Here is a 23,052-nt window from a genome sequence, read left to right on the forward strand (position 1 = left end):
CCCTAGTTATGGCATGTTGTCCTTTCTGCACATAGCACTAAAGTTTAGCAGATATTGATCAGCAAACCTGGTCTCTGACACAGCCTCACCAGCAATCCACAAATTCCCCACTATCTTTCCTTCAATTCATCGCATGGATAGTCAAACTGATGATACACACACTAGATATGATTTTCGCTCTTTCGATGTGTGTCATCTATGTGAGTACTGTATTCTGTTTTTGAACAGTTTTAAGGGAGACCCAAGATCAGCCTCAGGCCTCCTTCCCAAACAAATTTTCCTAACCATCTTCACCAGCTAGTCAAGTTACTGGAAAAGCCATGGGTTGGCTCCCCTTTGAAAAGATGAGGTGCCAACTATGAGAGTTCATTAGGTGGGGGAGACTACTTCCCCTACACCACAACCCTCTTTCTCCTTTCCTCCCCCTCCTTCCTTCTTTGCACTCCAAAGCTCCCACTTTCTTAGCCCCAGGTCTCTCTGGGAAACTCACATAATCTCCCTTCATTCTTCTCCCCCTTTACCACCCTGCATATGCTTGTGTCATTACATATCCCCCTTTTCCCTTCTAAGGACTTCCTTCCTTCATCCACTCAGTGTTTTTCTGTTTTCTACAGCAACGGCTTATGTTTAGGACTGAGCTATAAGCGAATGGCTGATCACCAGACAGTATTGCATTGTCTTTATTATGACTTCCCTTCCCACCACTGCTAAACATTCCCACAATAAAGTTTGCTTGGTTGCATCTTTTACCCTCACCTCCTCTTCCTTTCTCCCAAAACACGTAGCTGTGCTGGTCACTACACTGGTCACTACATGTATGTTTCTCCCCATGTGTGCATGTTACTTGCATGAGAAAAGCAATCTCAGGAATAGCTATTACAATAGAGGGAGAATGAAAAACAGTGAGAAATTGTCAATATATTACTGCAGTGTGGCTTAACCCATTTTTGTCCAGCACACAGGTGTACACATTTGGTCCCTGCTGCATTTATGTAATGTTGGGCAGAAATGGCTCAAGGCTGCCTTTGACAATGATTCAGAAGCTTCAATTAGTTTTCAGTGCAACTGGCAGGATGTCATCCAGGAGCTTAATGGAACTTATTCTTTTATTCTGTGCCAACTCAGGGCCCACTCCTATCCAACTTTCCAGCCTTGGGGTAAGGGAACAAATGCTTTCATACCTTGAGGAGGCCTCTGTGACTGCCCCACCACCACAGGATGCAGCACACACCCCACTGGCACGCCTGCACTGGCACTTGAAAATTGGATAGGATATGGCCCTCAATCAGTTGCCAATATGCTCTTGGGCCCTATAAAATAATAATAATAATATAATAATATACAGTATTTATATGCCGCCTTTCTTGGTCTTTTATTCAAGACTTTATTCAAGGCGGTTTACACAGGCAGGCTTATTAAATCCACGCAGGAATTTTTACAAATTGAAAGAAGGTTCTCTCTTTCAAGAACCACCACATTCAAGGTGTTACACTCCGATCTGGTTTAACATTCTGGCCTCCATCCTCCCATGCTCTGAGCAGATGGAACAGCTCAGCTGCAGCTTGCCAGCTGCTTCAAGGTCGCACCGTGCCGGTGGCCTCGAACTGGCGACCTTGTGGATGTTAATCTTCAGGCAAATGGAGGCTCTACCCTCTAGACCAGACCTCCTGCCCAAAAAGTGCAGGCTTTGGTGTCTAAAGATCAAAATGGCCTGAGATCCAGCTGTCTTAAGGACCACCTACTCTCATATGGCCCTGCACATTCTTCAAGATCACCAGGAGAGGCCCTTCTCTCAAGAACATCATTGGCAGAGTTTCAGCAGGTCGTGATTTGGGCCTGGGGGGTGCTTCTAAGCAGCCGCATTTAATCTATGGCATCAGTTCCCAAACTTTACAAGAAAGTAGAGACCGCTGTAAGCCTTGGCAGGGGTGGGGCAATGGTAGTGACAGGACCTGTACAATTGTACCACCACTACAAAAAAAGGGGTTTCTTTAACATACCTGGGGGGTTACTCTGCCTTCCTGGAGGGTGTGGGGAGCCCACAACCCCTCTGTAGGCCTTCCCATGCCTCAGAACTGTGCCTGAAAGCGATCGCGACCCACTTCCAATTTTTGTCATGATACCAGAAGTGGGTGCAGTTCTGAGGTGCAGGGAAACCCACAGAGGGAGTCATGGGCTCACTGCACCTTCTGGAGAGGCAGAGCAACCCACAGGTATGTTAAAGAAACTCTTCTTTATGGCCGTTTATGTTAAGGAAGGGATAGAATCCAGAAAAGTAGAGATAATAATAACAACAACAACAACAACAACAACAACAACAGGTATTTATATACCGCCTTTCTTGGTCTTTATTCAATACTTTATTCAAGGCGGTTTACATAGGCAGGCTTATCTAAATCCCTTATTAAATAGGGATTTTTACAATTGAAAGAAGGTTCTTTCTTTCAAGAACCACTACATTCAGGTGTTTCATTCCGATCTGGCTTCACATTCTGGCCTCCATCCTCCCACGCTCAGAGCAGATAGAATAGCTCGGCTTCAGCTTGTCAGCTGCTTCAAGGTCGCACGGTGCCAGTGGCCTCAAACTGGCGACCTTGTGGATGTTATCTTCAGGCAGACGGAGGCTCTACCCTCTAGACCAGACCTCCTGCCCAGATTGAAGGTGGGTCCGACTCCACCGTAGAATCTCTGTGGGTTAAATTACCAGGCTTGTGCAGCGATGTAATACTGGGGGTGTGCTATCGATAGTCCTCCAGACCAGAAATCGGAAGGGGACCTTGAAATGAGGAAACAGATCAGGGAGGTGACAAGGAGGGACAGGGTTGTAATCATGGGGGACTTCAATTATCCTCATATTGACTGGGTCAATTTGTGTTCTGGTCACGATAAGGAGATCGGATTTCTTGACGTGCTAAATGACTGTGGCTTAGAGCAGCTAGTCACGGAGCCCACCAGAGGGCAGGTGACTCTGGATTTAATATTGTGCGGTACACAGGACCTGGTTAGAGATGTAAATGTTACTGAGCCATTGGGGAACAATGATCATGCTGCGATCTGTTTTGACATGCACATTGGGGGAAGAATACCAGGCAAATCTCTAACAAAAACCCTTGACTTCCGACAGGCGGACTTCCCTCAAATGAGGAGGCTGGTTAGAAGGAGGTTGAAAGGGAGGGTAAAAAGAGTCCAATCTCTCCAGAGTGCATGGAGGCTGCTTAAAACAACAGTAATAGAGGCCCAGCAGAGGTGTATACCGCAAAGAAAGAAGGGTTCCACTAAATCCAGGAGGGTGCCCGCATGGCTAACCAGCCAAGTTAGAGAGGCTGTGAAGGGCAAGGAAGCTTCCTTCCGTAAATGGAAGTCTTGCCCTAATGAGGAGAATAAAAAGGTGGCAAAAGAAATGTAAGAAGGTGATATGGGAGGCCAAGCGAGACTATGAGGAACACATGGCCAGCAACATTAAGGGGAATAATAAAAGCTTCTTCAAATATGTTAGAAGCAGGAAACCCGCCAGAGAAGCGGTTGGCCCTCTGGATGGTGAGGGAGGGAAAGGGGAGATAAAAGGAGACTTAGAGATGGCAGAGAAATTAAATGAGTTCTTTGCATCTGTCTTCACGGCAGAAGACCTCGGGCAGATACCGCTGCCCAAACGGCCCCTCCTGACCGAGGAGTTAAGTCAGATAGAGGTTAAAAGAGAAGATGTTTCAGACCTCATTGATAAATTAAAGATCAATAAGTCACCGGGCCCTGATGGCATCCACCCAAGAGTTATTAAGGAATTGAAGAATGAAGTTGCAGATCTCTTGACTAAGTTATGCAACTTGTCCCTCAAAACGGCCACGGTGCCAGAAGATTGGAGGATAGCAAATGTCACGCCTATTTTAAAAAGGGAAAGAGGGGGGACCAGGGAAACTATAGGCTGGTCAGCCTAACATCTATACCAGGTAAGATGGTGGAATGCCTCATCAAAGATAGGATCTCAAAACACACAGATGAACCGGGCTTTCTGAGGGAGAATCAGCATGGCTTCTGTAAAGGTAAGTCTTGCCTCACAAACCTTATAGAATTCTTTGAAAAGGTCAACAGGCATGTGGATGTGGGAGAACCCGTGGACATTATATATCTGGACTTTCAGAAGGCGTTTGACATGGTCCCTCACCAAAGGCTACTGAAAAAACTCCACAGTCAGGGAATTAGAGGACAGGTCCTCTCATGGACTGAGAACTGGTTGAAGGCCAGGAAACAGAGAGTGGGTGTCAATGGGCAATTTTCACAATGGAGAGAAGTGAAAAGCGGTGTGCCCCAAGGATCTGTCCTGGGACCGGTGCTTTTCAACCTCTTCATAAATGACCTGGAGACAGGGTTGAGCAGTGAAGTGGCTAAGTTTGCAGACGACACCAAACTTTTCCGAGTGGTGAAGACCAGAAGTGATTGTGAGGAGCCCCAGAAGGATCTCTCCAGACTGGCAGAATGGGCAGCAAAATGGCAGATGCGCTTCAATGTCAGTAAGTGTAAAGTCATGCACATTGGGGCAAAAAATCAAAACTTTAGATATAGGCTGATGGGTTCTGAGCTGTCTGTGACAGATCAGGAGAGAGATCTTGGGGTGCTGGTGGACAGGTCGATGAAAGTGTCGACCCAATGTGCGGCAGCAGTGAAGAAGGCCAATTCTATGCTTGGGATCATTAGGAAGGGTATTGAGAACAAAACGGTTAGTATTATAATGCCGTTGTACAAATCTATGGTAAGGCCACACCTGGAGTATTGTGTCCAGTTCTGGTCGCCGCATCTCAAAAAAGACATAGTGGAAATGGAAAAGGTGCAAAAGAGAGCAACTAAGATGATTACGGGGCTGGGGCACCTTCCTTATGAGGAAAGGCTACGGCGTTTGGGCCTCTTCAGCCTAGAAAAGAGACGCCTGAGGGGGGACATGATTGAGACATACAAAATTATGCAGGGGATGGACAGAGTGGATAGGGAGATGCTCTTTACACTCTCACATAACACAAGAACCAGGGGACATCCACTAAAATTGAGTGTTGGGAGAGTTAGAACAGACAAAAGAAAATATTTATTTACTCAGCGTGTGGTTGGTCTGTGGAACTCTTTGCCACAGGATGTGGTGATGGCGACTGGCCTGGATGCTTTTAAAAGGGGATTGGACAAGTTTCTGGAGGAAAAATCCATTACGGGGTACAAGCCATGATGTGTATGCGCAACCTCCTGATTTTAGAAATGGGCTATGTCAGAATGCCAGATGCAAGGGAGGGCACCAGGATGAGGTCTCTTGTTATCTGGTGTGCTCCTTGGGGCATTTGGTGGGCTGCTGTGAGATACAGGAAGCTGGACTAGATGGGCCTATGGCCTGATCCAGTGGGGCTGTTCTTATGTTCTTATGAAGCCTTTCTCTGATTCTATTTTTTTCTGTATTGTACTGCACCTTGACCCAATAACTTTGTGACTTTTTTGCACATTTTGTACCGTTTAGGTATGCTAAGGGTGGATACTGTAAGTTTTAAAAAAAATTCTGCTTGTCTGGGGTGGTGCTGCACTTTTGATAAGCTTGGAAAATCAATTAATATGTATGCATAAATGTTTGATAATGGTCTCTGCTTTACTGCTGCCTATGTCTAAACTTTGCCAGTCTTTGTTGTCTAAACTTCTAAGTGCCGGTCCACCATCCCTGTGTACATGGAGTAAAAACAGATACTTATACAGACAATCCTCGCCATATGCAAATTTGTGTATCCAGGACGAGCCAGACTGAGACCACCCCTTGCCATTCACGAGGGGTGGTCTTGCTTTCCATAATCCCTGCTGCCTCTGGAAAGTCTGTGCTTGCAAGCAGAGACCTTGCAAAGGGACACTGAAAATGGCACCTATGATTGGCGTGGACTGCTTTGAAGGGGCTGTGAAAAGCCTCATAGGCTTTTCCCAGTTCCTTCAAAGTGCTCCGCGCCAATCACAAGCACTGTTTTGAATGTCTCTGCTTTCAGGAAGTTCTGGTGTGTAGCAGGGACATTCATAATGGTGCCTACAACCAGCACAGAGCACTTTCGGTTAAGTCACCCCCAACCCCCTAAGTCCCCGGTATAGAACCCTGTTGATCTCATAGGATCAATGGTTCCTTACCCACCAATTTGCAACCTGTGTGAGTTTGTAGAAACCGAACCCTCTCGGGTAGTGAGGATTCACTATTATACTGACTTGACTCTGCTTAGTATTAGAAGATCTGAGGTGTATCAAGTGAAAAAAGTCTGCAATAATTTGCAAGGAGCCATTGTTCTGGGAGGATGGAGAAGGGAGTCAATTACTTACAGCTGTGCTTGTAAGGGCCGGAGCAGCTTTCCAACCCTGATTGGCTCCCTTTACTTGCAGGTAACTGCTTAAAGCCTCTGGCTGCCAGAGACGTGTGCCTTTGGTGCAAGCTGAAGGGCTCTTTGCCCAGGGGCTCGTGTGGCATGAGACCAGAGGATCCGCTTCAGAACAGCCAGCACACACCAAGCACAACAGCAGCAGCAGTTCTCTTTCCCCCCATGTTGTCATCTGCTGGGGGGCTGTGTGACAACACAAGATCTTACTAATCAAGAGACATGCAGCAGTTATAGCAGCTTCATTTGGAGCACCTGAGTGGATAAAGCTGGAACTTTCCACCAGTGACTGGATCCACCTTCTTTTCTACCAGTCTTCAAGACTGGGCTTTTCTCCCGCCATCATACAACAGCACGGAAGGGGTCACCCCTTCAGTTGCTTTCTCTTGGAGTTATTTGGGAATTGGCCCTCCCCTTTCATCCTTCTCCCTTGAGGTCTGTTACATGAGTTGGGATATAAGAGTGAGACAACCTGCATCCCTGTGAGAGAGGGGTGAGAGAAGTCAGATGGTTGTGCCCCTGTGAGAGGGGTGTAGAGGAAAGATTGTGAGGGAGCACACCTCACTGAGATGGACGTGGGGGAGTTGCTGTAGGAGTGGCCTAGATTTGTACTGCAGACTAGTGCCTTCTTTGTCCCCCCACCAACTTTTGTCTCCTAATCTGCAATCTGTGGGAGAGGAAGCTTTGGTACCAAGCTGTGTATGTAACAGAACAAATTCTGAGCAGGTGCTTTATAGATTGGCTTTTAGAAGGTGGGCCTCGCTGGTAAGTAATGTGTTTATTTCCATCTAGGAGCTCAGGGGAGGGGAAAGGTGCCACCATCAATAGAGTGACAGGCCATGGAAGATATAGCGGTGAATGGAGGGCTGGCCGCTCTAGGGAAAGGAGGGACCATTGTAGACAGATTGTCCCTCTTTCCAGCCTTCCCTCCAGCTCTCTGGGGGCCTTGGCAGTAGTGCCCTGGGTCTGAAACTGCTGCTTCTAAATGCTAGATCAATAAATAATAAAACCTGTCTTATCTAGGTTTTAATCCTGGGTGAGGATGCTGATCTGGCATGTAACATGGAGACCTGGGTGGATGAAGTAGGAGGAGTGAATCTTTCCCAGCTTTGTCCACTGTGTTTCCGGGTAGTGCAGCAGCCATGACTGCGGGGGGGGGGGGGGGTTTGCAATAGTTTATTGGGATTCCAGCTCCCTTGCCAGGAGCTCTGTCTGGCAATTCACTGGGTTTGAGTGTCTGTATGTCACATTGGAAGAGCAGGACAGAATTTGTATCTGGGCAAAGGGGATGGTGTTCTGGATGTGTAGGAGATCAAGATCACTCTGTTGTCATAGACAGATCACTTTCTGGTAAGGTTTAGACTTGTTGCGGCCTCCTGTCCCCACAGAGGCGGAGGACCTTATTATATGGTCTGCACCCGAAGACCGATAAATCTGAATAGTTTCCTGAGGGCTCGGAGGGGGGGGGGATTTTCCTGCTGCTAAGGCCACTGTTTCACCTGAGGCTCTGGTTGATCTCTGAAACACCGAGATGGCCAGGGCTGTGGATGAGATTGCTTCTGAGCGGTGCCTCCCAGCTAGCAGAGTGAAAGCGGCTCCTTGGTTTACCGAGGAGCTACAAATGATGAAGCGGCAGGGTAGGTGTCTTGAGTGACAGTGGAGGAAGACTTGTGACAGATCTGACTGGACACAGGCTAGGGTCCATTACAGGGGCTATCCTTTTGGTGATAACGGCAGCGAAGCATTCCTTCTTCTCTGCCACTATCGCATCTGCACAAAGTCGGCCAGTGGAACTGATCCATGTGGTGTGGGGTCTCCTCCATCAGATACCACCAGTTGAACAGGAGGAGCACAGGAATGTCCGCTGTAACACATTTGCCAGGCACTGCAGATAAAATTGATTGGATTTGCCACAACTTGGACTCCACATTGGTAATGTCTGGTGATGTCCCCAAGGCATCTGTCAGTCCCAGTGTGTGGGATTCTTTTCAGCTTGTGGAACCTGAGGATGTGGACAGGATCCTTTGGAGTGTGAGGCCATCTGCCTGCCCAGCATGTCTGATTAGATCTGCTCAGGAGGGACTGGCTGAGTGGACAGAGAGGATAGTGAATTTATCTTTGAGGGAGGGGGTGTTGCTACTGGCTTTAAAGCAGGCTGTGGTGTGTCCCCTCCTAAAAAAGCCCTCTGGGTCCTTCTATATTATCGGCCAGTATCAAACCTCCCATTTCTGGGCAAAGTGGTCAAGTGGGTGGTGGCATCTCAGCTCCAGAGGGCCTTGAATGAAGCGGATTATCTGGATACCTTTCAGTCTGACTTCAGGCTGGGTTTTGAGATGGAGACAGCCTTGGTGGCCTTGGTGGATGACCTATGCCAGGGGTGCCCAAACCCCAGCCTGGGGGCCACTTGTGGCCCTCGGGGACTCTCAATCTGGCCCACCAGGAGCCTCCAGTCTCCAATGAGCCTCTAAGCCCTTGGGAGACTTGTTGGAGCCTGTGCTGGCCCAGCACAACTGCTCTCTGCTTGAGGGTGACTGTTCAACCTCTCACGTGAGCTGTGGGATGAAGACTCCCTCCACTGCTTGCTGTTTCACATCTGTGATGCAGCAGTGGCAGCGATGGAAAGGTCGATCTTGCTTTGTGCAAGGTCTTTTATAGGCCTTAGACCAGGGGTCGGCAACCTTAAACACTCAAAGAGCCATTTGGACCCGTTTTCCGGAGGGAAAAAAACCTAAGGAGCCACAAAACCCTTGTGACATCTAAAATGAAGATAACACTGCATATATAGTTTTTACCTTTATGCTCTTATAGGTCCCATTTTTATAATGTAGCCCCCTCTTGTAGCTTTTAGTTAGTTTTGTCATACATTCTTGTCCTGTGTTTTCAGATGCCTGGTCCTCTATGGTGTTTTGCCTGATTCCAAGGCCATACCCTGCCTGGAGAATTATGCCCACTTTAAGCAAATTAGCTCCCCTTCTTTCCCCCAACAAATGACCCTGATTCTGCCCTGCAGTCCTGCTGGACCCCATCTCCAGGGTAGCTCACCTGTTCAACCTGCAGAGGTCCTCTCTCCTGCCAGCAGCCTCCCACCACTACAGCAGACCCTTAGTCCTCAGCAGGTCTTGGGCACAGCAGCCACACACCAAACTACAGTGTCTCCAGCAGTCCCTTAGTCACAAAGTCAGTCAGAGTATCCAGGGCAGAGTCCAAAGCCAATAAGCCAAGTCACAGTCCAAGGTCAGATTCCAAAGTCAGTCAGTCAAATCAGTCAGAGTGTCAAAGTCAATAAGCCAAGTCAGTCTCCCCTCCAACCTGCACTCCTTTTTCAACCCACACCCCCTTCCTGCCTCAGGTGCTCCTTATATCCCTGAGGGCCCTATTGCCTTCAAGTGGCTGCAGCTGTGCAGCACACTCTGCTGGATGCCCAGGCCTTACCCTTAAAGGGGCCACTGCTGACACCACATCTACTTCCTCACCAGATCTTCCAGGATTCCAATACATATGTCGGTTATGACATCTGATTATCTTACATGGATACTAAAGAACTCCCCCCACCTTCCAGAGGCACCCTGCTGGAAGGAAAAAAGGACACAGACTCCAGAGGTGGGGAAGAGAAGAAGCCAGAGCTAGGGGGTAGCCACAGGCCAGCTTCTGCCCTGCCTGCCTGTCCTCCCTCACTCAGGCTGCAACCCTCTCCACACTATCCTGGGAGTAAGTCCCATTGACTACAATGGGACTTCTGAGCAGACAAGTTGGTTGGAGCTCTCAGGTTGCAGTCCTCTCCACACATTCCTGGGAGGAAGCCTCACTGACTACTTGTGAGTAGACCTGCATAGGAGGGGGCTGAGGCTGCAGCCCTCCACACCTTCCTGGGAGGAAGCCCCACTGACTACAGTGGGGTTTACTTGTGAGTAGACCTACACAGGAGGAGGCTGAGGCTACAGCTCTCCACACCTTCCTGGGAGGAAGCCCCACTGACTAGTGAGTAGACCTGCACAGGAGGGGGCTGAGGCTACAGCCCTCCACACCTTCCTGGGAGTAGCCCAGGAACTACATCAGGGCTTGCTCTGGCTCCCACTCACCCGTCCTTGTGCTTGGCCTTGAGCAGGCTCCAAGGCTGCCATCCCAGGCATCCTTTCCTGGGAGTAAGCTTCATCCGCTGTAATGGGGCTTACAATGGAGTAGACATGCATAGGAGCAGGCTCCAAGGCTGCCATCCCAGGCACCCTTTCCTGGGAGTAAGCTTCATCTGCTGTAATGGGGCTTACTACTGAGTAGACACATAGGATGTCTCCTCAGCTGTGGAGGAAAAGCCTCTCCTTGCACGGAGTGGGGACCTGCTCAGGGAAAGGCGGGCTGCAAGGGCTTGCAATGGCTAAGGAGGAGGGTGTCCTGCTGGAGAGTTGGGGAAGGGAAAAACAGGGAGCTTAAGCCTGCAGAGTGGGCAAAATTGAAAAGGGAAACCAACGTGGGGCAGGTGGGGGTGAAGGGAGAGGAGGGCAGTGAGAGGGGGCAGAGGGAAGCAGCCTGCCCTTCCAACACAGGTGCCTTCTGTTACCCCCTTTGCCACTTTCACCAGGAGGAGCCACAGCTAAAAGAGCCGCATGCGGCTCTAGAGCCGCAGGTTGCCGACCCCTGCCTTAGACTACTGCATTCATTCATATAAGTTACATCTCTAATATATTCACTTATGTAAATTTATTCAAACTTCAAATGTAAATTAATTCTTTTTTTTCCTGGACCCCGACACAGTGACAGACAGGTGATATTGCCCTCCTGACAAAAAGTTTGGACACCCCTGAGTTGGTGGGAGTGCATCCATGCTGGTCCTTTTGGACCTTTCAGCGGCTTTTGACACCATTGACCATGGTGTCCTGCCTGCACCATTTTGCAGTGGTTCCACTCCTTCTTGGCTGACAGGCCCCAGATGGTGGTACTGGGGAACTCCCGTTCAGCTTCTTGGCCTTTATAGTGTGGGGTGCCACAGGGTTCTATTCTGTCCCCCATGTTATTTAACATCTATATGAAACCGCTGGGAGAGGTCATCCGGGGATTTGAAGTTGGGTGCCATCAGTATGCTGATGACACTCAGCTCTATCTCTCCTTTCCACCGGACTCCAAGGTGGTTGTCTCTGTCCTGGAGTGCTGCCTGGAGGCAGTTGGGATCTGGATAAGGGTGAACAAGCTGAAATTAAATTCGGACAAGACAGAGGTCCTCCTGGTGCAGAAATCCACGAAGCAGGTGCTGGACTATCGCCCTGCTTTGAATGGAGTTGCACTCCCCCTGAAAGAGCAGGCTCGCAGCTTGGGGTTATCCTGAACTCAGCTGCTTCTGGATGCCCATGTGTCAGCTGTGGCCAGGAGTGCCTTCGCCCAGCTTCAGTTGGTGCACCAGCTGCGGCCGTACCTGCCTCAGTCAGATCTGGCCATGGTGGTCCATGTCGTGGCGACATCAAGATTAGACAATTGCAATGCGCTCTACATGGGGCTGCCCTTAAAGATGGTTTGGAAGTTACAGCTCTATTTGATTATTGTTGTTGTTTTTAATGCAGTGGTTCTCGAGCATTTTAGAACGGGACCCACTTTTCATGATAACTGTCTGGGACCCACCGGAAGTGATGTCCTCACCTAGGAACTCATAAACATTAATCTGGAAGTGATGTCATGCCCAGAAGTATCATCAATCAGGAAGTGACATCAAGCAGGAAGTGACATCACTTCCAGGTTCTCACATAGGAACTCATAAACTTCAAATGACAAGAGAAAATATTCCAGCACAGAAGCTTTTCCCAATTCTCTGTCCCATGCTACCATTGCTACCAAGCATTCCACCTGTAAAATTCAATATTCTTCTGGTAACGTGGTGTGTGTGAAGGGTGTGCTTGCTTCCGGCTAACGTTGAGCATGGCATTGATATATTTTGAATATGCCCATCAGTGTTCATGGCACCTTGCAAACTAAGTACCCTGAAGCCTCCTACAGATCCAGCAAAACCAGACTTGTCTGCACACCTATAAGACAGGAGTCTTCCATCCCTCCAATCCCTCAGATCACAAACATTCAGCCCATTCTCACCAGTTCCCCCCACCCCTCCCTCTCCTGGGTGTCAGTGCTTTAGTTTCTGTACTTGCTGCATGTCATGAATATGTACTGCTTAGGCCTGGTAGCATGTAAAGCCTGAACCAAGCTAAACCAGGAACAGATAATTGGCTTGCAGTTTCTAGCTGCAAGGACTTTACAACTCAATGGAAGGTGATAATGTAGCACCTAAGCCTGGGGTCGGCGACCTGCCATTCTGGAGCCGCAAGCGGCTCTTTCAGCCTTCTGCTGCGGCTCCGTGCGGGGCCAACCCGTCTGAGGGGGAGGGGCTCACCCCTCCCGCAACGCAGCTGCCACTCACCAGCCTGAGCACACTAGCGCAGCTCCCACGCATCCTGCAGCTGCGCCCCATAGGAGAGGGCGCGAACGGGCTGGCGGAACAGCTCCTGCCCAAAGAGCCCGCACCGCCGCTGAGGGCGAGCCCCCGCCTCCGCCACACGTTCCCAACTGTGGGTCTGGACCTGATTTTTAGTGGGACCTATAAGAGGGGAGTGTATTATATAACTGTGACCTACAAGAGGAGAGTGTATTATATAACTGGGACCTATAAGAGGGGAGCACAAACTGTATATGCAGTGTTATCTTCATTTTAGATGTCAAAAGGGTTTTGTGGCTCCCGAGGTTTTCTTTTTTCCAGAAAACGGGTCCAAATGGCTCTTTGTGTGTTTAAGGTTGCTGACCCCTGACCTAAGCAGACAGAGAGGCACCCATGAATCTCCAGTGGGGAGGGGAAGAACTAAGAGGACTAGCATCCAGCCCCACTTCGGGAAGATTCTGGGCCCAAGGGTCTCTGATTGGACAGTTTAAATGAGTACAGAGTCACCTCAGACCAGTTAGCCTGAGAAGTATAAGAACAAAGCCCAAGGGGTGTGTCTTGATCTTTTGGTGGAAAAGGTTGTGGGTGCAACATCCTGCAGGGGAGAACCTGTCCACCAGGGCCATGTGGTCTCACAGATAACCTGGAGGAAAGATCTTCAAAGGAAAGCTGACCCAGGTGAGAGTAGGGAATAACAAAGATATCCAGTTAGCTTTGTTATTGTAATGCTGATATGTTTCATAGAAGTTTTATGCCTCTAGCATTTGCTGCCTTTTGTAACTTTATGTAACCCTATGTATTTAATAAAGTAAAAATACTTTTACTAAGTTGTTTCATTGTCTGTTGGGGACAAAGGTTCAGCAAGCTGCCAAACACTCATTGAGGACTAGTAACTTGAGGACTGAGGCTTTAATTAATGAAAGTGCTCAGTGCCTGCAAGGGATAGAATTAAGCCTAGATGGTCTCAGTGTCCCTGGACTGAGACACTGGCCGATACAGCGTGGTGGCAGTACTACTGAACAGGGGTCCTTGAGGGCTCTAGGGTTCAAGAACCAAGAACTCTGAGCACCCCAAAACACTGGGAGTGTACGACATGGTGGCCTAGCGCTGGGATGCGACTGAACTTTGTTCCCAAACATGGTTACATGTAAGGCAGAGGCAAGCCTCTACAAAGATTTCAGTGGTTTGTCATTTTGGCAGTAAGGGCTGTTCTGCCTCAGCAACATTAAGCAGAACTAGCATAGCTTAGAAGACAGCAACATGATGTACAGAGATCAGTTGTATGCTATTGAAGAGGTGGAAGGGGCTGTGGGACCGATGCCAGTCAACATACTGGATTCCCAATCCCCAAGCCTGTTGGAAGGGGCTTACAGATCTGAGTCTGTACCACCGATGACCATGGAAGATGAGAAGCACCTGGGAGCATACTAATAAGAACATAAGAACAGCCCCACTGGATCAGGCCATAGGCCCATCTAGTCCAGCTTCCTGTATCTCACAGCGGCCCACCAAATGCCCCAGGGAGCACACCAGATAACAAGAGACCTCATCCTGGTGCCCTCCCTTGCATCTGGCATTCTGACATAACCCATTTCTAAAATCAGGAGGTTGCACATATACACATCATGGCTTGTACCCCATAATGGATTTTTCCTCCAGAAACTTGTCCAATCCCCTTTTAAAGGCATCTAGGCTAGACGCCAGCACCACATCCTGTGGCAAGGAGTTCCACAGACCGACCACACGCTGAGTAATTAAATATTTTCTTTTGTCTGTCCTAACCCGCCCAACACTCAATTTTAGTGGATATCCCCTGGTTCTGGTATTATGTGAGAGTATAAAGAGCATCTCCCTATCCACTCTGTCCATCCCCTGCATAATTTTGTATGTCTCAATCATGTCCCCCCTCAGGCGTCTCTTTTCTAGGCTGAAGAGGCCCAAATGCCGTAGCCGTTCCTCGTAAGGAAGGTGCCCCAGCCCCGTAATCATCTTAGTTGCTCTCTTTTGCACCTTTTCCATTTCCACTATGTCCTTTTTGAGTTGTGGTGACCAGAACTGGTCTGGTGTGGCCTTACCATCGATTTGTACAACGGCATTATAATATTAGCTGTTTTGTTCTCAATACCCTTCCTAATGATCCCAAGCATAGAATTGGCCTTCTTCACTGCCACCGCACACTGGGTCGACACTTTCATCGACCTGTCCACCACCATCCCAAGATCTCTCTCCTGATCTTTCACAGACAGCTCAGAACCCATCAGCCTATATGTGAAGTTTTGATTTTTTGCCCCAATGTGCATGACTTTACACTTACTGACATTGAAGCGCATCTGCCATTTTGCTGCCCATTCTGCCAGTCTGGAGAGATCCTTCTGGGGCTCCTCACAATCACTTCTGGTCTTCACCACTCGGAAAAGTTTGGTGTCGTCTGCAAACTTAGCCACTTCACTGCTCAACCCTGACTCCAGGTCATTTATGAAGAGGTTGAAAAGCACCGGTCCCAGGACAGATCCTTGGGGCACACCGCTTTTCACCTCTCTCCATTGTGAAAATTGCCCATTGACACCCACTCTCTGCTTCCTGGCCTCCAACCAGATCTCAATCCATGAGAGGACCTGTCCTCTAATTCCCTGACTGTGGAGTTTTTTCAATAGCCTTTGGTGAGGGACCTTGTCGAACACCTTCTGAAAGTCCAGATAGATAATGTCCACGGGTTCTCCCACATCCACATGCCTGTTGACCTTTTCAAAGAATTCTATAAGGTTTGTGAGGCAAGACTTACCCTTACAGAAGCCATGCTGACTCTCCCTCAGCAAGGCCTGTTCGTCTATGTGTTGTGAGATCCTATCTTTGATGAGGCATTCCACCATCTTACCCGGTATGGATGTTAGGCTGACCGGCCTATAGTTTCCCGGGTCCCCCCTCTTTCCCTTTTTAAAGATAGGCGTGACATTTGCTATCCTCCAATCTTCTGGCACCATGGCCGTTTTGAGGGACAAGTTGCATACCTTAGTCAAGAGATCTGCAACTGCATTCTTCAATTCCTTAATAACTCTTGGGTGGATGCCATCAGGGCCCGGTGACTTATTGATCTTTAATTTATCAATGAGGTCTGAAACATCTTCTCTTTTAACCTCTATCTGACTTAACTCCTCAGTTAGGAGGGGCTGTTCAGGCAGCGGTATCTGCCCGAGGTCTTCTGCCGTGAAGACAGATGCAAAGAACTCATTTAATTTCTCTGCCATCTCTAAGTCTCCTTTTATCTCCCCTTTCCCTCCCTCACCATCCAGAGGGCCAACCGCTTCTCTGGCGGGTTTCCTGCTTCTAACATATTTGAAGAAGCTTTTATTATTCCCCTTAATGTTGCTGGCCATGTGTTCCTCATAGTCTCGCTTGGCCTCCCATATCACCTTCTTACATTTCTTTTGCCACAGTTTATGTTCCTTTTTATTCTCCTCATTAGGGCAAGACTTCCATTTACGGAAGGAAGCTTCCTTGCCCTTCACAGCCTCTCTAACTTGGCTGGTTAGGGATGCACCCTACTCAGGGATGTACGGAGCTCAACTCATGGAGGAAGAGCGCCAAAGGTTCCAAGCACCTGCGTCATGGAGTGCAGAGAACCAGAGCAATTCGTAGAGGTATAACATGCCAAGCACAGCTGCCAGCAGGTCCGCTCTCAAATTTCAACAGGAGTTGGAATGGGCAGATGTAGGTGATGCAGAAAGTGATAAAGATTCTTGGGAGTTGCCAGACAAAGGCTTATGGCAAGAAACTGTTGCAAAAGGACAAAAGGATGAGTGGCCGGGTGTGCAGAAACCTCCTTCACCCACTCCTGCACAAACTGCCCCACCGCCAGCACAAGTAGCAGGGGATGGGAATGCTGCTGGAGCTTCCCCAGGAGCAGCAATGCCCATAGCCGGAGACTGAACTCAACTTCTTGCCATGCAACAACGCCTTATAGAGATGCAAATGGAGAACCGGAGAAGACAAAGGCTGCATCTCACAGAGCAATGGGACAGACACGTTTCCAAGGTATGTCCGTGATGGGGATGCAATGTCCTACCTGGCTATGTTTGAACAGGCATGTGAAGATGAACAAGTGCCTAAAACTTTGTGGTTACGTTTGCTCCACCCACAATGTGTTGGTACAGAACTAGCGCACATACTTGCAGGACTGCCTAAAGAACAAAGGCACAATTACAAACTGTTTAAGTCCTTAGTCAAGGAGAACCTGGCCATAAATGAGCAAATGGCAAGGCAGAAATTTCGCTACGCAGAAATGAAGACAGATGAAACGTATACAAACTTCCAGCTACGCCTAGAGAGAGCTTTGACCACCTGGGCTGAGACCGCGGAAGTAGAAACTGTGCAGCAGTGGAGAGAGTTGATGGCAAAAGAACATTTTTTCTCCTATCTACCACCCACATTGTCAGAATGGGTGGCAGAGTGACAGCCAGCCACAGCCCTCCAAGCCACGCACATCGCAGACGAAAATGCATCACGAAGGCAGCATCAATGTTCCAGCATCAGAAGTCAACCGTATGGACAGCCTAAAAACTTTCAGCAACAGCCAGCAAAGAAAGGGGGGAGAGAAGAGCAGCCACAAAAGCCTGCTGACTTCCACAACTTCCCAGGTAATGCTGCAGCCTCAACAAACATGGATCTCCATTGCTATGAGTGCGGTAAGGTTGGTCATGTGAGAAAATTCTGTCCCCAAAACACCCATGGAAATGCTGTGCAAACTCCAGCCCTTAAGACTGTAAGTAACCCATTGAAGCCCAGGGTAAAACGGGTGGCAAGCCATGCCCCAAGGGAGAACCCTAGTGAATCCCATGAAGAAGGGGAACCCGAGAATGAACAAGGAAAGAACAGCCTTGAACAGCCTGCTCAGCAATCCCCTGAGGGGAGAGAGGGAGGGGCCAGCCCACCCCTCTGTTAGAAGAATTTCCCAAGTGCTTGTAAGAGCTGTAGAAGGTAGGGGGGAAGAGTGAGGCCATCTCAGAGAACAACAGAGACTCTCTACCAGTTGCTAAGACAATAAATTGGGCCTCAGAACAAGCGGCCCCCATGATGCATATTTCTTGCCCCTCAGAGACCCCTTCTAGCAAACATCAAGTTTATTTGACTGTCAATGGGAAAAAGATACGTGGACACATAGATTCTAGGGCCAGACTGACCTCAGTTCATAGAAATTTAGTGGCAGCATGTCAGCTTTTGCCTGAAGAAACATATATAATCAAGCCTTATGAGAGTCCTGAGATTTCTGTACCTAAAGCAAAAGTGCAGTTAGAATTTAGAGGTTGGAAAGGTACACGTATTGTGGCTGTACATTCAAACACACCCACATCAGTTCTTTTAGGACAAGATTTTTGTGATGTTTTGGACAGGCAGAAAGCTGCTGCCAAAGGAAAGTATAATAGAGAAGCTCCAGCAGGCAGAAATCCTGCCAAGGCTTCTAAAGCAGCAAAAGGAAGAGAGCATCCTTCAGGCATCTCTTCCATCAGCCAAGAAGTTAAAGCAGGAGATATAACTTCCAAGCCTAGAATTCGGGAGAAAAGAACAATAGGAAGTTTTGCAGCACCCCAAAGAAGACATTATCGTGTTGGAGCAAGGACTGAACCATGAGTGCGTTCCATGCATTTTAAAACCTATTAAAAGGTCAATAACATTTTTGTTTCTTTGATGCTAAAAGTCAATAGATCATAGTGGCCATTGTAACCCCCTGCCGTGGTAGCCAGCAACTGAAGTTTGAATGATAATGTTTCCTTAAAACTTTCTAGGTTTCTCATGTATGCAATGCAAGAAGGAAAAGTGCATTTTTCTTAAGGAAAAGAAAAGCAGGAGGAACCCTCCTAATCTTTGTGCCTCAGAGCATGTACAGAGTGCAAAATATCAGCAATCTTTTGTTTTAACCCCTTTTGTTTCAGCAACAAGAAAGGACAGGGGGAAAAAAGCATTTGCTCTCAAGAGAAAGACTAAAGATTTCTAAACCCTGTTCTTTTACAGGAATCTAAAGAAAAGATGTTACATCCAATTGTGTATCTAAGTAGAAAACTATTGCCTCCTGAGACACATTATGCTGTATGCGAATTAGGATGTCTTGCTGAAGCTTTGTCTTGCATGTAGTATAGTAGAAATCCACAACCCACCAGTCATGAATAGTAACATAACTGTATTAGTAAGAAATCTGTGAAGTACTCTCCATGTAACCTCACTGTGTATGATGCTGTTAATACAAACTGTCTTATAACTTGCACTGCTTATTACCCTATTAGTAAACCCTGCTATGTATTGCTTAGTAAGAGACTGTAGAGTAAGCTCATTATAAGAAGTACCCTGACCTGTGTGTTCGCAAAGAGTGGCTGGGGTTATTGAACCTCCGAGCCTCTCTTCCAAAAAAGGGAGCGTGTCATGATTATGTACCGTTTAGGCCTGGTAGCATGTAAAGCCTGAACCAAGCTAAACCATTAACAGAGAAGTGGCTTGCAGTTCCTAGCTGCAAGGAATTTACAACTCAATGGAAGGTGATAATGTAGCACCTAAGCAGACAGAGAGGCGCCCATGAATCTCCATGAAACCAGCATGTTGAATTGGGCCCGGAAACGAATGGGCAGCCAATGCAGCCGCTGGAGAAGCGAACTGACAGAGTCAAACCACCTGCCTCCAGTAACTACACGGGCCGCCGCATTCTGCACTAGTTGCAGTTTCCAAACCATCTTCAAGGGCAGCCCCACATAGATCGCGTTACAATAATCTAACCTCGATGTCACTGTGGCATGGATCACCGTGGCCAGGTCTGCACGATCCAAGTACAGCCGCAGCTGGCGCACCAGCCGAAGCTGAGCAAAGGTCCCCCCCAGCCACAGCCACCACCTGGGAATCCAGGAGAGGCTGCAAGTCCAGGTGGACCCCCAAGCTGCAGACCTGCTCCTTCAGGGGGAGTGCAACCCCACTCAGCGCAAGCCGATAGTCCAGCACCTGCATCGAGGATTTCTGAACCAGGAGAGCCTCTGTCTTATCCGGATTTAATTTCCGCTTGTTAGCCCCCACCCAGATCCTCACTGCCTCCAGACAGTGCTCCAGGCCCTCAACCGCCACCCTGGAGTCTGGAGGAAAGGAGAAATAGAGCTGGGTATCAGCATATTGATGGCACCCCACTCCAAACCCTCTGATGACCTCTCCCAGTGGTTTCACGTAGATGTTAAATAGCATGGGGGACAGAATTGAGCCCTGTGGCACCCCGCACCTTGAGGGCCAGGGTGTTGAACAGGCATCCCCCAGCACCACCATCTGGGACCGATCCTCCAAGTAGGAGCAGAACCACCGCAAAACAGTGCCTCCAACTCCCAACTCGGCCAATCGGCCCAGAAGGATACCATGGTCGATGGTATCGAAAGCTGCTGAGAGGTCCAGCAGGACCAACAGGGACGCACTCCCCCTGTCCAGTCCCCGGCTTAGGTCATCCACCAAGGCGACCAAGGCAGTTTCCGTCCCAAAGCCCGGCCTGAAACCAGATTGAAAAGGATACAGATAATCTAGCAATTGGTGTGCCGTAGATCAGTGTTTCTCAAACTGTGGGTTGGGACCCACTAGGTGGGTCGTGAGCCAATTTCAGGTGGGTCCCCATTAATTTCAATATTTTATTTTTTAATATATTAGACTTTATGCTACCATGGTATATGACTGCATTTGGGGAAATGTTACAGATCTGTACTTTTAACAGGCTACTATGTATATGCTTTTAACAATGATAGTTAACAGGGCTTAAGTGTAGGTAGGATTGCAGCCTAGTATTGTTACAAATTTTCCTGCTTGATGATGTCACTTCTAGTCAAGACATCACTTTGGATGGGACCTGACAGATTTTCATTCTAAACAGTGGGTCCCAGTGTGAAAAGTTTGAGAACCACTGTTCTATGGAATATCAACATAAAAATGGACAACTTATAAAGGAAAACCATCTAGAATTCCATAAATGGGGGTGAGGGAGGAGATACGTGAATTGTGAAGCAGAAAGGAGAAAAGAGTCAAGCTCATTCCCCGCTGCTTCTCTGCTACAACTCACTCCCAAGGATGTGCTGGCATCACTGCTCCGAAGTTGCAAAGTCACCAAACCCCTGACTTAACTTGCAAGTCATCTTGCAGGTGACTATTGCAACTTGGCCTGAGCTGCTTCTAAAGTCATTTTTTACTTGAGTCCAAGACATTATGAGAAACAAGTCAAGGCACAACTTCTCAGAAAAAAACAGGGGTGCTGGTGGGGAGCGTGTGACCAAGTTTTCATTTAACACTCCCCTGATGTTCCCATTCTATCTGCAGTCAGCGATGTGTTGAAGTCCTTCACTTTAACTACCATTTTCATTTCATGTATGTAAACAAAAGCAGTGCTGTTATTTGACTAAGTGTAGCAGTGCAGAAAAATGATTGGTTTCATATGAACACCAGCGACAACCCCCCGTTCACATCACGACTCCTGATTCTGTCTTTAGAAGGACTGCTGAGCAGCATGCCACAGACCAACAGGGAGGCATCTGAACTCAGCAAGTCCAGAGGGGCCAGACAGATTGCCAAGAGAGCCCCCTCCCCATATCCTCCTGGCTGTCCCTACCTTCTTCCGGTTCCTCCCCCCAGACTTGCGCAAATAAATAACCTTAAGCCTCCCCCCTCCTCCCCTCCCACCAGCACCTGCCTCCTGCAGCAAACCTGCCCTCCCTTCCACAACATCAGTTTGAATGCCAGCTTCTGGATCGCCCCATGAGGTCGCAACACAGAAGCAGCAAAAAAAGGAAAAAAGCAAGTAGACACACAAAACCAAATCACAAACACACACAAAAATTCATCACTCAAGTAAATTCAAGTCATGACTCTTTTCTGAGTCACTGTCCCCGAGCTGCAAGTCACAGACACCCATGACTCGAGTAGACACACGTTGCAGAAAATGTGTGTTTTCACAACTTGAGTTGAGTTGCCAGGACTGAAATGTTCATTCCTGCTTACTCTATCAGAGCTGTAGAAACACCTCAAAGTTGCTTCCCCTTAGAAGCAGCCACTGCTGATATTTTAACACAAACATTTAGGTAACATGTTACTTGATCCTCAAGTACCATAATAGCACAGGAATTAACAAAAAACCAAATCAAAACTATCCTTTACCTCATCATCAACACAACCTATTCCCATTTTTGCAAACAGGTAAAAATTAGCTGCCACAAATTCTTCTTTTGAAATCATATAGTGCTTATGTAATATAGAGAGCCAGGGTGGTATAGCGGTTTGGGTGGTGGACTCAGACCTGGAAGATCCAGGTTCAAATACCCCCCTCAGCCACTAGGCGTCCTGGGTGACCTTGGGTCAGTCACTTTCTCTTTGCCTCACCTACCTCACAGGGTTGTTGTGAGGAAAAAAGGAGGGAAACAGCCATGTACAGCATCCTGAGCTCTTTGGAGGAAGGGCAGTATAAAAATGTGATAAATAATATTAAAAGCATATTTCCCTTGGAGTCTATTCAGCAGGTATGTAAGAAATTTCATATATCTAAAATCAGCACTGTTATTTTATGTACTATACAACACTAAAATTATTGTTTCATTCACAACAATGGTAGATCACATCACAAAGTCAACACCACATCAAGCATAACCAGTCATACTGGGACAAGGAAAATGTGAATTAATACTATTTGTCAGGTCCCGATATATTTGGGCACATTTTCAGTTCTTACTCGAACACTTTTAAATAAAGAATTCAGGATGTTATGGCACCAAAAGTTTTAAAAAAAATATATTTGCATATAGTACTAGGAAAAAAAATCCTATCACTATCAGGAAAGTGATTACTAAACCATTAACTGGAACCATTAATCAAAGACAGACAGACATGCAAATGGCCCAATTTAATGTTACCACATAGACTTGGGGCACAATCCTAACCAGGTCTACTCAGAAGTAAGTCCTATTTTGTTCAATGGGGCTTGCTCTCAGGAAAGTGTGGTTAGGATTGCAGCCTCAGTTTCTCACCATTTCCGTACTAAGTTGTATTGGAAATTATGCTGGTATTGGCTTAATGCACAGCTCAAACTTTACTTCAAAATAAAGGCTGTGAATCAATGAAATAGAAAATTACTTTGCCTTGTACAAAAGCTGACATGGTGCACAATATTCTGCTTTCAGGCATCATTACGTCTGGTGCTTAATTGCCTTTATTTAATGAATGCAAAAAAAAAAGGTTGTTTTGCCATAAAGTACATAGTAAAAGCAATGCCAAATTAAC

At 47.7% G+C, this 23,052-nt stretch overlaps 1 protein-coding gene across 5 annotated transcripts in view; it reads right to left on the reverse strand.

Annotated features, from left to right (window-relative positions):
- Positions 1-23,052, reverse strand: part of KDM6A (lysine demethylase 6A) — a 179,646-nt gene that overhangs the window by 85,390 nt on the left and 71,204 nt on the right. Inside the window, exon 1 of one of the 5 annotated variants that reach the window (XM_066618812.1) lies at positions 1,182-1,223. The exons of the other annotated variants lie outside the window; for them this stretch is intronic. The gene's annotated coding sequence lies outside the window, so the exon portion shown is untranslated. Of the gene's footprint in view, positions 1-1,181; positions 1,224-23,052 lie in introns of those variants that run through there. 5 annotated transcript variants of the gene reach the window in all.

Source organism: Tiliqua scincoides, chromosome 3 (genome assembly GCF_035046505.1).
Source record: "Tiliqua scincoides isolate rTilSci1 chromosome 3, rTilSci1.hap2, whole genome shotgun sequence".
Lineage (NCBI taxonomy): Eukaryota > Metazoa > Chordata > Lepidosauria > Squamata > Scincidae > Tiliqua > Tiliqua scincoides.